We start from the raw sequence: 16,765 nt of genomic DNA on the forward strand, positions 1-16,765 counted from the left end.
ATGCATGATTTAGATGTATTTTCTACCATTTAAAACATGGTTTTAAAATTGAAACCATACAAAGAAGTCCTAAAATAAAATCCTTATCTTTAGAGAAGTAAATATGTAGTTTTTGATACACTCAGTATTATTACACGTAGACCAGACTGGGTGGTTGGATATTCAGAATTGGGAACCGAGAGCCGAAACAGTTGTTAGGCTGCGTGGTTCTCAAACATGCTGATTTTGTTATACATGCCTCTCATATAGGAGTGTTAATGGACCGCAGTTTTGACTTGGACCTGTTCAAATCAAAATTAATTTGAATGGATTGGATGGATAAAAGATAAATTGAATTGGACCAGTCTAAACTTAATGGTCCAAAGTATTTATTGGATTGGATTGGGCCTGTTCCGTTTATCAGGAATGAAGAGGTCAGTAGAATTTTCATAACCCTTCTACAAAAATGCAAAAATTCAAAAACAGCTAGCTAGTTTAGACCCATTAGCCTGTGTAACACCTTATATAAAACCATAACAAAGATTCTAGTGAACAGGCTACAACCCACCCTACAACCCACCCTATCAAAATTCATCGGTCCAAATCAAACTGCCTTTGTTCCTGGAAGAATGACATTTGATAATGTTCTAATATCTCATGAGTTAATCCACTTTATGAAGACTTTAAGGAAAAGGAAAAAATTCATGACTATTAAGTTAGAAACGAACAAGGCATATACTAGGGTGGAATGGAGTTTCATTGAAAATGTGATGGTGAAAATGGGTTTTGGGGCGGTTTTCATTGAGTGGGTTATGAAATGCATAAGCTCTGTCTCTTATCAGTTGCTTATAAATGGAAGCCTCAGCAAAAAATTCTACCCATCTTGGGGTCTGAGACAAGGGGATCCTCTCTCTCCTTGTGCATAATTGTCTCACAGGTATTATCCTTAGCTCTTCATCATGCTCACTATGTAGGTTCTATCTCTGGCTTAAGAATTAATCAGAACTGCCCAGCTATTACTCACTTGTTTTTTGCAAATGACTCCTATATTTTCTCAAGAGCAAATATTGTAGGAGGTGTGATTCTGGAGATTTTGCAGAAATAGTGTGATGCCTCTGGTCAGAAGGTAAACCTCTCAAATTCTGAAGCATTTTTTAGTCCTAAATTCCACCCAAGACTCCAGAAGATTATAATAAGATTGTTGGGAATTAAAAAAGTGAACAGTCCATCCACCTGCTTGGGTCTCCCTTCCTCATTAGGTAAATCAAAAAAGAGTATTTTTAATTACTTACGTGAAAGAATGGAGATCAAATCCAAAGGGTGGAAATCATCTTTTTTATCTTCTGTAGGGAAGGAGGTTATGATTAAAGCTATCCTGTCATCAATTCCCTTATATGCCATGTCTTGCGTTCTGATCCCTATAAGTGTTTATGATAAGCTTGCAAGGATTCAGAAGAAATTTATGTGGGGGGAAACAAGAGAGAAGAAAAAGGTAAATTGGGTAAGTTGGACAAATATTTGCAAAAGTAAATCTATGGGCAGTTTAGGATTTAGAGACCCCACCTGTTTAATTTAGCTTTGTTGGCAAAGCTAGCTTGGAGGTTTTATTCTAACAAGGAGGGTCTATGGGTAAAAATCCTAAGAGGGAGATACCTCTCAAGGAAAAATTTCTGGAGCATTAGAACCCCTAAGAATTGTTCGTAGGGCTTTTGGAGTCTCTTGGCTGGAAGAGATGTGCTAAGAGGTGGGGCATGCTGGAGCATAGCCACAGGGAAAGAAATAGACATCTGGGATGAGACTTGGATCCAAGGGATTACCAAGACCCAAGAATGGAAGGGGCAGGTGCATGGGAGATTTAATTGACACATCAAAAAAAACTTGGGATGTTAGGAAGCTGCAAGAATTGTTTGATCAGAATTTAACCAACTTGATTTGCAAAATGGAGATCCCTAGGTTAGGGGGAGATGAAAAACTTATCTGGTTTCCTGATCCAAAAGGCAGATTTTTTGTTAAATCTTAATACCAGTTTGAAGAATGCTGAAACAATTCAAGAAAGAGCTCCATTCCCCTTGACTCCAAAGCTCTGGAAAAACACTTGGGATTTCAAAGTCCCCCCAAAGATGAAGCACTTTATCTGGAGATGCTGCCAGAATAGCATTGCAGTAAATTAAATCCTTTGCAAAAGAAACACCATTGTAGAGGATCTGTGCAGGTTATGCCGGCAAGCCCCAGAGAGTATTATGCATGCTCTATTCCAATGTGAGCATGATAGAGCTACCTAGTTCGGCAGCAATGTCAGTTTAACAGCTGAAAGAGTTGACACTTTTAGTTATTTTGCTGACTGGTGGGCCTGATGGTTATCCTAAAAGTCATCAAGTGCAGTTTCAGATGGCTTTGTGACAGCTGTCTATTGTTGAAATCTAGAAATGGCTTTTTTTTTGAAGAGCCAATGCCAAATCATCACATCTCCTTACTTCATGTGCGCAGGTCGAGCTGGAAGTGAAGAAAATTTCCCCTCCAAAATTAACAGACTGTTCCAGAACTAATCAACTGAAGGGATCTGACTTTTTGAGTAGTTGGTCTAGTTATTATGGGTTTAAAGCTTTATATGATGGCTGTTTTTGCCCTTCTGGGACTAGTGGTTTTGGGTTTTGGATAGCAAATGCATCTGGAGATTTTTTGTTTGCTAAATGTGGTGGTTGTAAAGTGGTCTCTGCTTTTTTTTTTTTCCTGAAGTTGCAGCAGTGTTAGAATGCTGTATTACTGCTAAAAGATTTGGAATCCAGGAGATTTGCATTTTCTGTGACTCAGTTAATGTGATATCTCACAGATCTTTTGATTGTGAACCTGAAGCTTGGCACCTTATGCATGATTTGTATGCTATTTCTGATCTGAAATTTAGGCTTTTGTGTGCTGATCGTGTTTCAATCAGGTCTGCTCATAAGCTGGCCATTAAAGGAAGTTTCATCTTGAAGAGTGCTGGCACTCCCCTCCCATCTAGATGCTTTCCCTGTTACCCTCTGACTCTTCTGGAGTGGAGTATGAAAAGGATGATGATCCGTTAGACCCCCTGTGATGTTTTATTTTGTAGTAGTTCTATTTTGTTTTTCTCTTTTCTTGGTTAGTTTTGTTTCTTTTCTCTTCTGTTTTCTGCTCTGTTCTGTTGTCTTTATCTCTGTTCTGTTGTCTTATCCGTTAGACCCCCCTGTTACCCTCTATCTCTGTTTTGTTTCTTTGCCCTATAATGTTTATCATTTTAAGCTTATTTGTATAAAAAAGACATTGTGGATTTTTTAATATATTTGCATTTTTATTCAAACAAATTGAATCATTAAAATAACGCATGAACCATTCTCCAAAACAGTTCTGACAAGTGATAACTTTGATCCCTAGCCTCCCTCTGCTATTCAGCTATCAACAGTAGGCAAGTCAGTTCACTCTGGATCTACTACCCACAAACAGTTCCCACATCCCTACCCACAAACTGTAACATCATACAGGAACAATTTGTGGTATCACATCCGAGCCCAAGTTTGATGCCATAATTCAGTGGATCATCCATTAAAAATTCAGAGAGTATTCCGTAGCAGAAAGAAGAATTGCTACTCCATAGATGTGGGGAAGGGAGAGCGCGTCCTTCTCCGAGCACATTTTTACTATGGGACTTGCTTGGATGAAACTTTTGATCTTCAGCTTGACGACAATTACTGGGCTGTAGTAAAAAATAGCAGTGCAGACCCATTTTACTATGAAGTGATATATCTAACCAAGTTCGAGGCCATAAGCATTTGCTGAGGAAAAATACAGAGGCGCGGTGAACAAAGTGAGGGAAAAATCTAAAGAAGTGTATATCAACGACCAATTTGATCGATCCCCGGCGACGACACTGAGTTGGTGCAGATACTGATTGAGAAGCGTTGCTTCATACTGCAAATAGCCTTGTTGTCCTTGGGCGGCCCAAAGCCCCTGGATTATCCTAAAGACGACCCCATCTTTGGTAACGATTGGGACAAGGAGACAATCAGAAGGGGTCTGACCCCTGTAACAAATCTTTGCGAGTGTGTGCACCTCTCTCTCTCTCTCTCTCTCTAAGAGAGTCCTCGTTTTAGGGTTTCCATGGTTACTCCTCTTCGGCCACCCTCTGTCGTTTTTGGGGTGATTCCCCTCGGGAAGTTACCCCTATCCCCTTTCTTTACTTCTCCCTCTCCCCCTCTCTTCTCCGCTTCTTCCTTTTCCTCACTCCTCTCTCTCCTTGATTTTCTTGTTCCACTTCTCATTCTTTCCTCTCACTCATTCTTCTCCTTTTTCTTTTGTTTTTTATTTCTATTCTTTCATGCAGGGATTTTCCTCTCACTCATTCTTTCCTCTCACTCATTGCTTCTTTGGCTTTCACCGTTAATGGCTGTTTCCAGAGTGTATTTCAGTGTTATAGTTCTAGATGATTATGGTTCCAATGGTTACGGTTTTGGCGGTTACAATTCCCGTAGTTATAGTTCTGGTGGGTATAGTTCTGGTGGCTACAATTTCAGGTGGCTCTAGTTTCTTGGTGCGATTACTATCTTTATCCCTCACTTTAGGTGGTTGGAGATGCAGTCAATTGTTTTTTATGTTGGCAATTTTTTCTCGCCTTATGTCGATTGCAGAAGTTCTTTTTTTGTTCCCCCTTATCCACAACCTATATTTTGTTCTTTCTAAGGATTTGTATCTGCACTTTTTTGCTTGGTATGGGATTATTTCCTTGTATTCATACAAGTTTCTTAGGTAGCATTTGATAGTACTTTTTAGACGTTTGAGGTCTGAAAACATTGCTTTTCAATCTTCTCTTAAAATTGATATGAATTTTGTTTTTAGATTTGAAAATCATAGCGCGCGAGCTAGCTCTTAACGCGCTCAAACGCATTTCAAAGCTAGTGCATGGTCGGAATTACCCTTCAACTCTTTTCAAAATGACATGTTTTACCCCTATGTAACCTCAATCCAAAAAACCTAGGTCATTCATGTTTTTGCTTTCAGGGATGGGAAGGAAGAATGCCGCTTGTGAATCCAAGCTCTAGGTAGGTTTTCATGGCCGCAGTTTATCACATTTTCTTCTTCTTTTCGATCTCTCTCCTCTGTCTTCCTACTACTACCCTACAACTTGTAGCGACGATAGTTGGGTAATAATAATAATAATAATAATAATAATAATAATAATAATAATAATAATAATAAGAATAAGAATAATAAGAATAATAAGAACAAGAACAAGAACAATAACAATAAAAATAATAATAATAAAAAAAATATAAATTACTTTTACTAATTATTAATTAGTAATTATCTTAATATTTTTTATTAAACATTAATTAGTTTTTATTAGTGACTAATTATTTTTATTAACTTTATTATGTTATTTATAATTATTATTTTTTAGTAATTATTATTAATTATTAATTATTTTATTATTTTTATTCATGTTATTTCAATATTATTAATAATTAAATAATAATAATTAATAATTAATAATTATTAAATTTTATTGATTATTTTAGTTTTTATTAAATTTTAATCATTTTAATATTTTTATTAGTGATTATTTATAATTATTAAATTTTTAGTAATTATTATCAATTATTGTTTATTTTATTATTTTTATTCATGTTATTTCAATATTATTAATAATTAATAATTAATTTTATTAATTTTTATTGATTATTTTAAATTTTATTAAATTTAATCATTTTAATATTTTTATTAGTGATTAGTTATTTTTATTAATTTTTTGTATAATTTTGATATTACAAAATAGCCAATTCCAAGGGTAAAATAGTAAAACAAAGCAATTACAGATGTTGTAGAATTGATCCAATACAAATAGCATTATCTATTTTGATCATCTAAAAAGTAGAAAAACATCTATGTGCCTATTTTCAGATTTCAAACATTTTAATATTTTTTTAACTTTTCAGACTTCAAATTTCAGGTTCATAAAACGTTATCTTAGTTTGAATGAAATATGATTCTTGCCTTAAAAAAATATGATTGTAGAACTGTAAAACATTCAAATTTCAGACTTCAAATTTGAACGTTTTTAATATCTTTTTAAACATTTTTAACATCTTTTTAACTTTTCAGACTTCAAATTTCAGGTTCATAAAACGCCACCTTAGTTTGAATGAAATATGATTATTGCCTTAAAAATATGAGTGTAGAACTGTAAAACGTTCAAGTGGTCCCGTGCTTGATAAATGTATCACCGACCCCAGGAGTGAGTGGCCGACGCATCCGCCATGTGTGAATGTCTTCTGATTATTGCAAGTTCTTAAAGAGTGGAAGGCTCGTCGTCGTTGGCGGTGCAGAAGAATCTCAAATGGGTCAATATGGCCTGTTTGATCACATGCATGCCGTGGAGCCACCATCCACGCTCTGGGTCGATCACATTCACATGGCAGGCATCGCCTTATTATCTTGTAGCCGCACCCGCGGTGATGGTGGGCCGTCCAGCACAGAGAATGTAGTTTGCGTCATTCAATCATTCATGGAGATTATGGAGGTGAGGGCCGCTGGCCGGTCTCAGCAGTCGGAGGACGGACCACGGAGGAAACTGGAAAGGGTTTCGCTTTTAGCTTTACTTGTGAAACAATGGGACGGACCGAAAGAGACTATAGCTGACTCACTGACTGACTATGATATAAGGCTGCTGTAAGATATCATACAATCTCTTGGGGTCCCTCTTTCTAATTTTAACAATTAAAGTTTCATTATGAACGAACATAGGGTTCTGGCTAAAGAATTCGGTGGGTGACATTCACCCACCAGATTTGAGTAGAAGATGCATTTATTAAATTCACCGTTCCTGGACTCCTGGGGTTAGCTTTGAATTGCGGATATTGAAAGCACACGTAGATCACATCCATATCCACATCTCCCATCTCTCTTGCGTCTCATCCATCCGTACATGTTCTTGTAGTACTATCATCATACATCACAGTACAGTTGCGTGAACAAATCAAAGTTGAGAGAATTTCTAGTTAGATCGTAAATGTTTTAATGATATTTAATGAGACATGACGTCGTACGAACTACGGAGTAATGGTGATGGCCTGAGTCTCCTCTATCTTTCCCTGCTTACAATCACAATCAGTGAAAGCTTATTAAGGGGGTATTTGTTAGATAAAAGTTTTTCGTTTTTATTGTTTGGTTGATATTTCAAGGATTTTAAAATTGAATTGGACAATGAATCAATCGGGGGTTCGGTTTTTGAGTCGAACGATCGGTCGTTTGAATGGAATGGATGACCCAGACAATAAAATAAAAAAGATAAAATATAAAAACCTCCTTAGAAGATTTTGACATTCATAAAAACTTTTTTTATAATTTCACTTTAATAAAAACATCCCTTCCATCAATAATTATGATGTAAAACGTTAACATCATGATCAAATCTTTTCAAATACCTATTTTATCCTTTCATTCGTTAATGATTTTCTTGGTCATACTGAGATTGACCTATTTTACCCTTCCCACAGCAAAAGGCACCCTCTCCTGACAAAACTGAAACCTTGGATCTGATAAAAAAGAGTCGTGGTCTGCCTGTCTTGTTCCCCGATTGCATTCAACATCTATGCTCGTAACGACACCGATCCCCTGTTCGAGCCCGTTGTCGGTCACCATTTCTTTGATGGTGATGACATGGTTCACGTTGTTAGCATCCAAAAATGATCCCCTGGTCGAGTCCATAGCGGCTAGCTACGCTTGCCGCTTCACTGGGATGCAACATTTCATTCCTGAACTTCCTCTATGACGGAGAAGAATGGATCCTTCTCCCACTGGTCGAAACTCGAAGCCATGTTCTATTAGTACTTCCTAAAAAACACTATGAAAGAGAAGCTTTTTTCTCACATTAATTCACAAAAAGGGTAAAATAAGTTTTGAAAAAATGATAATTTCTTTAACATTTTCGTCATGATTATTGACGAAAGGGAGTTTTTTGTCAACTTTTTTAAAAATAGTGGGGAGATTTTTGCTAAAGTAAAACTATAGGAGAGGTTTTTATGATTGTCAAAAACTTTAGAGGAGGTTTTTGTATTTTATCCAAATAAAAAAATAAAAAATAAAAAAATGGCCAAAGCCACTAAACATTTCGAACATTTAAGCCAGTGGTTTGCTGACCAAATCAATGTTTTTTTTTGAAAAAATAGCGGTTTTGGGGTAAAACGGAATCGATCACCTGATTGGTTCTTGATCTTTCTGGTCCGACCGTCCATCCAGTCCTGTTTTGAAAGCCATGGAACATTTTAGGGGTGTTTTAAGAAACAAACCATAAAGACACTTTCTACCTCAGCAAAGATAAACAACAACTCATCTTTTACTGTTTGGAAGGGCGTTTCAAGAAATGGCCACATGGATGATTTGGTGTAGCACCTTTCCTTGATATTTATATGTCATTTAATCAATCCAATGGTCCAAACTATACTTCCTTTCATAGTTGAGATCTAATGGTTGATTTTGTTTGGAAATGACATCCAATGGTCAAAATAACTGATATATAGGGGATGCATGTGTGGGTGGCTTTGTTTGTTACATTCAAAAAATGAAAAAAAAAAAATGCCCATCGATCTAAGGCCTTTCCACATTACTAATCAATCTAACGCATTCCTCTTGCACTAAAGGTATCAAACATTTACAACCCGTTTTAAACCCTATTAACGCATTGACATTTATACCCATTTCATGCCAATCAGTATGAGGTCGACACTCAAGGATTAAAGTATTGGTATCGGGTATCGTATCAGGCAAGTTGAATACGGATACGCTTGGGAAACACATGGATACGAACAAAAAAAACATGAAAACGCTTGGGTACACTAAGAAAATACAAACAAATTCCATAAATATATTAATAGCATTAAGTTTAATATCAAAACGACTATAAATAATATATAAATACATATTAATTGTATATTTAAATGATATATATATTAATATCATTAAGTTTAATATCGAAACAACTATAAATAATAAATAAATACATAGGAATTGTATATTTAAATGATATATATATATATAATGCATCAATCAAGAGCCAATGCAAATATTATATAGATTTTTAAAAATTAATACATGCAAAAAGCCAATATTATTTTATTAGCTATTAAAATGTAAGGCATAAAGCATATGCAACTATTATATTTGAATCATTATATTATTTTTATATTTTTATATTTTTTTTAACATTAACAAAAAATTAAACTAAAAAATTAATTCTTAAATGTTTGATAAATAATATTTATATTTTTGTAAACTATAAATATGTTATTATAAAATATAAATTAATAATTTATAAAAATATATAACCTTAACTTAAAATATATCAAACCTATTAAAATTTTGAAAATGCATATCATATGAAAATTCATAAATTTTAATTACTAAAATTCTTATTCCATTATTCATATTTTATTTTTATAAAATTTCAAAGTTAAAAATTATTTTTTATATAAAATGTAGATTAATTGATTTGATGATTCAATTTATATTATATTTTCAAATACGTTGTAAACAATACTTTTATTTTTATAAATAATAAATACATTATTATTTAATGCAAATTAAAATATTAATTAATAATTTATAAAAATTTAAGATATATATACCATATGCAAATTTATAAAATTGAAGTATTAAAACAATTGTTCTATTATGAATATTTTATTTGTATAAATTTTTGAAATTAAAATTCATTATTGATATATATATATATATATGTGTGTGTGTGTGTGTGTGTGTGTGTGGATTTTTTAAATTATTCATTTCATTGATTTATAAAATACAAATTTGAATATTATTCTTTTTAATTTATAGTTGAAGTTTTTGAAAATAAATGTATATTATTTTTTATTTTCATATAAACATTAAATTTAATAAAAGTTATTTTATTACACATATTAACAAAAAATAACAAATGGCTTTGTGGTTAATATACATGTGTGCCTGGTTATTCCCTTAAAATACCCATGTAGTGGATTTCATAGAATCATCATAAGTGAACAAGCGCTAGCCCATCCAATTGAACCTTCTTCCCATCATCATCCTTCCGCCATTTGGACAAATTGAGTTGAAAATCTTCTTAACTTTCTAGGTTGGACCTCATCAGGATGCAGCTTACTTCTTTTTGATGGGCTCTCTACCACCTCTAGAAATCGATACAAAACTACTGATGGTATTGCACAATTTAGTACTATTTTTTTATTAGTTGAGTTTTAATTTAGTGCTTGCAAACCAACAAGAGTTTCAGTTTTGCAAACCAATAAGAGTTTCAGTTTCATCTAAACAATAGAAAAAAGTCATAATCTTATTGTATACATCATTGATTGTCCTATGGAAACAAGCGAAGAACATCAAATTTTCGTGCTTAAATTATGACTTCAACTACACTGCAAGCACTTCATATTCTGGTGTTTATGCATATAAATATAAGCTTACATCATTATAATGTTCTTGTTAATGGCCAATGTTAAATGAATTCCTCAAATTCTGAATGAGTGGATTTGTGGACATTATTTAGTTGTTAGATTAACTTATAGAGATTGATATGTTTCTAGAACTGATTTGCTCCTGGTATTGAAACTTGTGCGCTTCCAATTGGTTTCAATACAATGAAATTATCCCACTTTCTAGAGTAAGAATTTAAGCAAAAACACATGAATGAGGTAAATGAATGTGCATTTTATTGATTAAATTATTAAAATTATCTCCACTACCCCCAATCAATCTACCTTTCCATCTAAACCTAATATTCTTTTAGTAAAGGTTCAAATCAGAATCTTCTAAACCTAATATTCTTTTAGGCTTAAAAAGTAAGAGTTCAAAACAGACTATAAATTATCTAAAACTAATACTCATCTATCGTTCATTTGTCTCTCCGAGTTGCATCCAAGAAAAATAAGAAATAATCAAGGGGGGAATCCTAATAAGGATGTCAAACACCCATTTTATGATTTAATGGAATAATCAAATAAGGCTTATATGATTTAATACTACTAAGCATCACTAGTATATGTTCCATACTAACAAGTAACAAGTCTGCACTGCTAGTTACATATGAACAGGTATGATAAGTTTTCATATATAAGCCTATCTCACTATAACATCTAATAAGTATTTGTACATAGCCACATTCTAACAAGTTTGCACTACTAGGCAGATTCTATGTTTATCATTCTACTTCATAACCTTGAATACCATAACAATCATGCATACCCATGCCCAAAATATAAAGCACAAGACATTACAACCACAACAAGATAACAAGGCAATGTTACTATTAGTTGATTGTGGTTGCACAATTGATGATGAATGGTATTGTTTTGGGGCAACCCTATCGGGTGTTGGGTATCCCCCACGGTACTGGCTTACCCATATGAAAGATCCCCTATGGTCCCCTCTCATTGGACAACGAAAAAACCACTGTCTATAGTTATTTTCGGTCCTAGCCATGTGTACTGTCATTTCTCTCTTTCCACATGAGCACATTGGCAAAAAAAATCCCTTTGCCATTAGTCTCTACATATAGATTTAGACAACAATTGTAAAGACAAGTATTATAGCTAATCTGGGTTGTAAATTAACACACTGATGAATCATCACAAAATATATATGTCTTCCACCATATACTTAAGTCATTTTATCAAGCCATTCTAGTGCATAGTAAATGTATTAGAATACAGTGGATTGAACACAATTCACCCTAAATTACATTTAAACCTAGTGTGTCATTTGGTATCTCTCTCATAGTTCATTGGCAATCTGGTCTCGTAATGTGTTATGCTGTGAGTTGCTACCCAAAGCACTTACACGATCATTCCCACCTTCGAGAACATTCACCTCAAGATCCTCCTCATCCACCATTTGCTCATTGGCCCATAGGTTTAGATGTGCATTTTCATGCACCTCTCTCTTGATGAAGTTGTAAGTAATGAAGCATGCCATGACAATGAACCATTGCAAGGACAAAACATATCATGACATGCTCTTCAATGTTGGAAATTTACCCTTTAGTACACCAAAGTATCACTCTATTATATTTTGTAGAGATGAATGTGTATAGTTGAATAGGTCTTCCTTAGTTCTAAACCTACTCCGCTGCCTATGGAATTCACCAGAGTATGGTGTGAGATATCTAGGTGCATTGGTAACACCGAAATCAACAATATAGTATTTACCTTCATGTATCAATGATGAGAATATACCATGACAATGAAGTTTATGAACTAATGTAGTAGACATGGTGATTTGATAATTCCCACCTAGAGGGGGTATTGGGAAGTGGATGTTTGGCCTAGCAATGGCTTTTGCTAGGATCCTACAATCATGAGCCGAATCTTTCCATCCAATGTATGCAAATTTGAACATCATGTTGAAGTCACACACCAGGAACACATTTGAAGTACAAACCTTCTTCTTGCTTCTAAAGGGGATTTGTTTATCACATGATACACATGCTCACACATGAGTTCCATTTATAGCCCCCACACAATCTTAGAGATAGAGACCACCACTACCTTAATCAACTTGTATAGCCACTACTGCCTAGCCACTGCTATCACCTCTGGATCTCAACTAGTTTTCCATTGTTTTAGATTTACTTTTTATGCGTATTTTTATTTTTTGTTCTTTAATTTTCAGTTTTTATTTTATTTTTGTAATTATTTTTTTATCAAATTTAATTTTTGTCTTTCTTTTTGTAGATCTAAAATTCGGCTAGGTAAGACGAAATGCCCAGCTCGAGGAATTTGAGGGTCAAAGGATAGGCTGGAGACTGCTACTTTTGACCGAGTTGCAGATTTTTTATTTAGTTCTTTTATTTCTGTTATTCATTTTTTTTTTTTGCAATTTTTACTTTCAGCATTGTTAGAATTTTATTTTAATGGGTTCCAGTCTGATTAATTAAAATTTGTGCTTCTGCAATATCAAATCTTGTTATTTTGTCTGGATTAAAGTACATAACAAATTTTCTCTCGCTTCCCTGTGGATACGACCATTTTCTCACCACTAATTGCATTTTGTAGTTATTTTGAGAATCAACAAATTTATAAATATTAAAACCGGTGTTCCGAAGTGGTTATCAACACGCTTCTAGACACACCAGGAACGAAAATACCTACACTCATGGTCGTCGATGGTGGGAAGAAGAGCCTAGGAATTTTGTTCACGAGGGAGACTTGTGGGATGGTAATATGATCTGCAAAAAAAAAAAAAATGAAAGAGAGAAAATGTCTATTCTGACGACAATGGGAATTGTAGAACGTATCAGGTTGACAATGGTCTTACCAACGACAAAGAACGGGGAAGTCATGAACAACGACAATAGTTCTCTTTAGACAAAACGGTAGTTCTTAGCAACCGGTTATGAGAAATGCCATGCCATTGGAGGAAACGAGAATTTGTCGCTACCCTCAATGGCTTTGGGTACAGAAATCCATGCGTTTCAGTTTTTTTAAATAAATAGGTGAACCAAACAGTGCTTCAACCCTCAATAATTGCCCACACCTAACTGGCGTAGACATGACAACATTTTTTTAAGGGCCTGTTTGGTGAGTCTTTATGCGCTATCTTTTGGCTGTTTACAAGGTGGGAAGACTGATTTTTGGTCTATTTTCATTTGGCACGCGAAAGATCTAACCGCCAAAAGACGGAACACTGAAAAGACATGAAAAACCCATTTGGGACTGATTTCGGGAAGTTCCAAATGAAACTTCTCTCATCTTTCACGTTTTAATCTCGCATGGAAAGATGCACGTCTGCCAAATGTACTTTAGGCTACTTAGATCTTCATACAAAAGTTCAATGCATCTTTTACATGTCAGAACTACTAAAAGATCTTCTGAAAAAGATGCACCAAATGGACCTTGAGAAATGCCCACAAAACCAAACACAATCAAAGTAATCTCTCTAATGATATAGAATTATAGAGGAGCCAGAACTCCGCCTAGTCTCTACGAATTCATTAAGAAAAGTCCAACACGGCCTCTCTGATCTAGATGTGACCCTACAATCAAATTACGAAGCTTGGTTATATTATATCCTGTCAATTCCCTTCCACCTCCCATTGACAAACTTCCGTCAGCATTACAACTTCAGCCATCTTCACAAGGATAATGACAAGTGTGGGTCGAGCTAGGTTGGTGAGTTTCACTTATCATTGATCCATGTATGCTTACAAATTTCAGAACAGGACTTGGGCTCAAGATGCCAACAAACATCATATGTGAATTGTGATGATGCAGGTATGGATATAGGGAGAAGCAGCTCAAGCGAAGCAATGGTCCACACACGACTCTCTAGAAATTGCTTTATGAAAATGAAATGGATTATTTCTTGTGAGCTCTTTGGTTTCTGGTGGGTTTGATTGAAAATATGAAAATCTGCTTGTAACCCTGAAAAAATGACTCCTCTCAGATCTGGGTAACAAAGAGATAGCTTTAAGCTTTATCTAAGGCGGAAGAGTGCAAATAGAGTGCAGATGGAAATATGTAGAGTGCATATTAGTCCATAAAAATATAAAGCTGTTTTGCGTTAATAAATTTACTTTGTTGTCAAACTATTTTTAGTTGTAATAAATACAAATAAGAATCCTGAGATTAAAATACCTTTTTAACATTTGTTCAAATTTGAATGCAAATGTACATAGTTTTTTTTTTTTATGTAAAATTCCCTCCATTTTAAATGCAAACATGGCTTAGAAATGATATTTTTTGTGATTATCAATATACTGAACCAGAATGTATATATATGCACTTAACCGGCATTTACACCCTTGAGAAAGGCCTTATGTGAAATCTGCTCTCAAATGCAACCAAATGCTTCAATTACATTTTCCAAGATGCCCATATGTGCATATTTTTGTTTTATATTCCAAGAAAGAGATTTCTATATTTTATATGGTTTCTAATAATTCATCTGACACAGTTACGAGTGTCACACGTCAATCACAAAGGCAAGAGTTGTATTTGCAATTATGTTGCTCGACATAGGTATCTGGCGACTACTCCAGAGGTTGGGGTTGAAAATTGATACATGATAATGAAATGAGTTGTTTAGCGTAATGGAGTCGAGTCTCTCCATGGGTCGGGGAAACTCCCTTTTTGGCTTTCTGCTGAAACTGTGTATGAGCGAGGAGGGGAGGACACTGCTGAATTGTCCGCACAGGGAAAATAAAGCCTCGTGAGTCCCAACGTGTTCGCTGCTTATTGGCTTCAAAATTTTGATGAACAAATGTTTATCTGTTTTCTCAATTCTAAAGCCAATGAGTAATGGATTCATAGGGCTCTATTCCTGCCCATTTTACTCCCAAGGAATGGCTCTTTATCTACAGGGTTGGCTGTAGCCTGTAGGCATGCCATTTCCAATTGGATTGGAACTTCTCATCTCAACAACTTCTACCTGTCAGTACTACTACTCTGTCCAAATCCTAAGGAATCAAAAGTCATTTTCCAAATATACCCACAAACACTTGATTTGTTCTTGAGGAGATTCAAGGAAACGAGATGGGCTGGAGACAAAATCATTGTTTTGCACGCATAGATTGCCTAAATGAACACACCGTTGTTTTATGATAGGTTGCCCAACATGCTGTGTATAGTTTTGTTTCAAGACAATCTGGATTCGGATCCTAAGGCTTTGTTTGTTAAACCATATATTATTTGTTCCGGCAAATGAGTTTATTTGGCCAATTGTTTCATGTGATAAATGTATACATTTACCATTGTTCTTTTATTTTCCAGGTACAATTATAGAATGACTGTTTTATAATATTGAAGGGACAATATTATCCCATCACATGTTAGTAATTTTTTGCACGGATGGAAAATGATTTACCCAAGTCTTGGAAAAGTATTATTTACCAAGGTAAATGAGCTGCTTAGGAATTGTTATTTTCCATGAGACCCATTAATAACATATTTCTTTCTTTTCCATGGGATCCACTAATTTATCCACCCCCCGTTTACCTTGAAACAAACGTATCCAAATTTGGCAAGTATTCAATAATTGAATTTCACTTTTGCTATGACAGTATCGTAGTGAAGGGTAAAACCAAAAAATTACAGCCTTTGATTTATTGCCATGAACCTATTAAGATGTTATTAGGGATGGCAATTTTCTCCATCCCTGACAGGGACCCGATTTCCCCGACCTGATGGGGATTTAGCAGGGCGGGGATGGCAACAGGGATTAATAGGAATCTTTGATTGGGGTCGGGGTTGGGGATGGGGATTGAGGTCCCCACCCCGCCCCAACCCCAATTATATGTTTATATATTCAAATGTTATTTATATTAAATTTATATTATATATATATATATATCAAAATATATTTAAAACATTATTTATAATTTAATTTTTTTATTTATTTTAAATAAATTTATTTTTTAAAGAAAATACTATTATCTAAAAAAATTTCGAGGACTCAGATCTCCACGAGGAACCCATCCCCATCAGAGATCAGGGATAGAGAACAAATTTTATCTTTGACGGGAATTGGAGATGAGAATGAGAATTAATTTCAGAATTGAAAGCGGAAACGGGAAATATAATCCCACCCAAGACCCGCCCCGTTGCCACTCCTACATGTTATTTCATATATGGGGCCATATCAATAAATCGAAGATTTTGATTTTGTTATTTCAGCCCATATCTACAATAGTGTTGGTTTGGCGATAAGCACACAACAAGGTCACAAGTATACAGTCAAAATTCCTCCTTTGTTTGAATGCTTTCAAGCTTTGATTAGATTTTAGTATTTTGTC

This window comes from Nelumbo lutea, chromosome 2, assembly GCF_056320005.1.
Source record: "Nelumbo lutea isolate HS-2025 chromosome 2, American lotus-T2T, whole genome shotgun sequence".
In the NCBI taxonomy this organism is placed as follows: Eukaryota; Viridiplantae; Streptophyta; class Magnoliopsida; order Proteales; family Nelumbonaceae; genus Nelumbo; species Nelumbo lutea.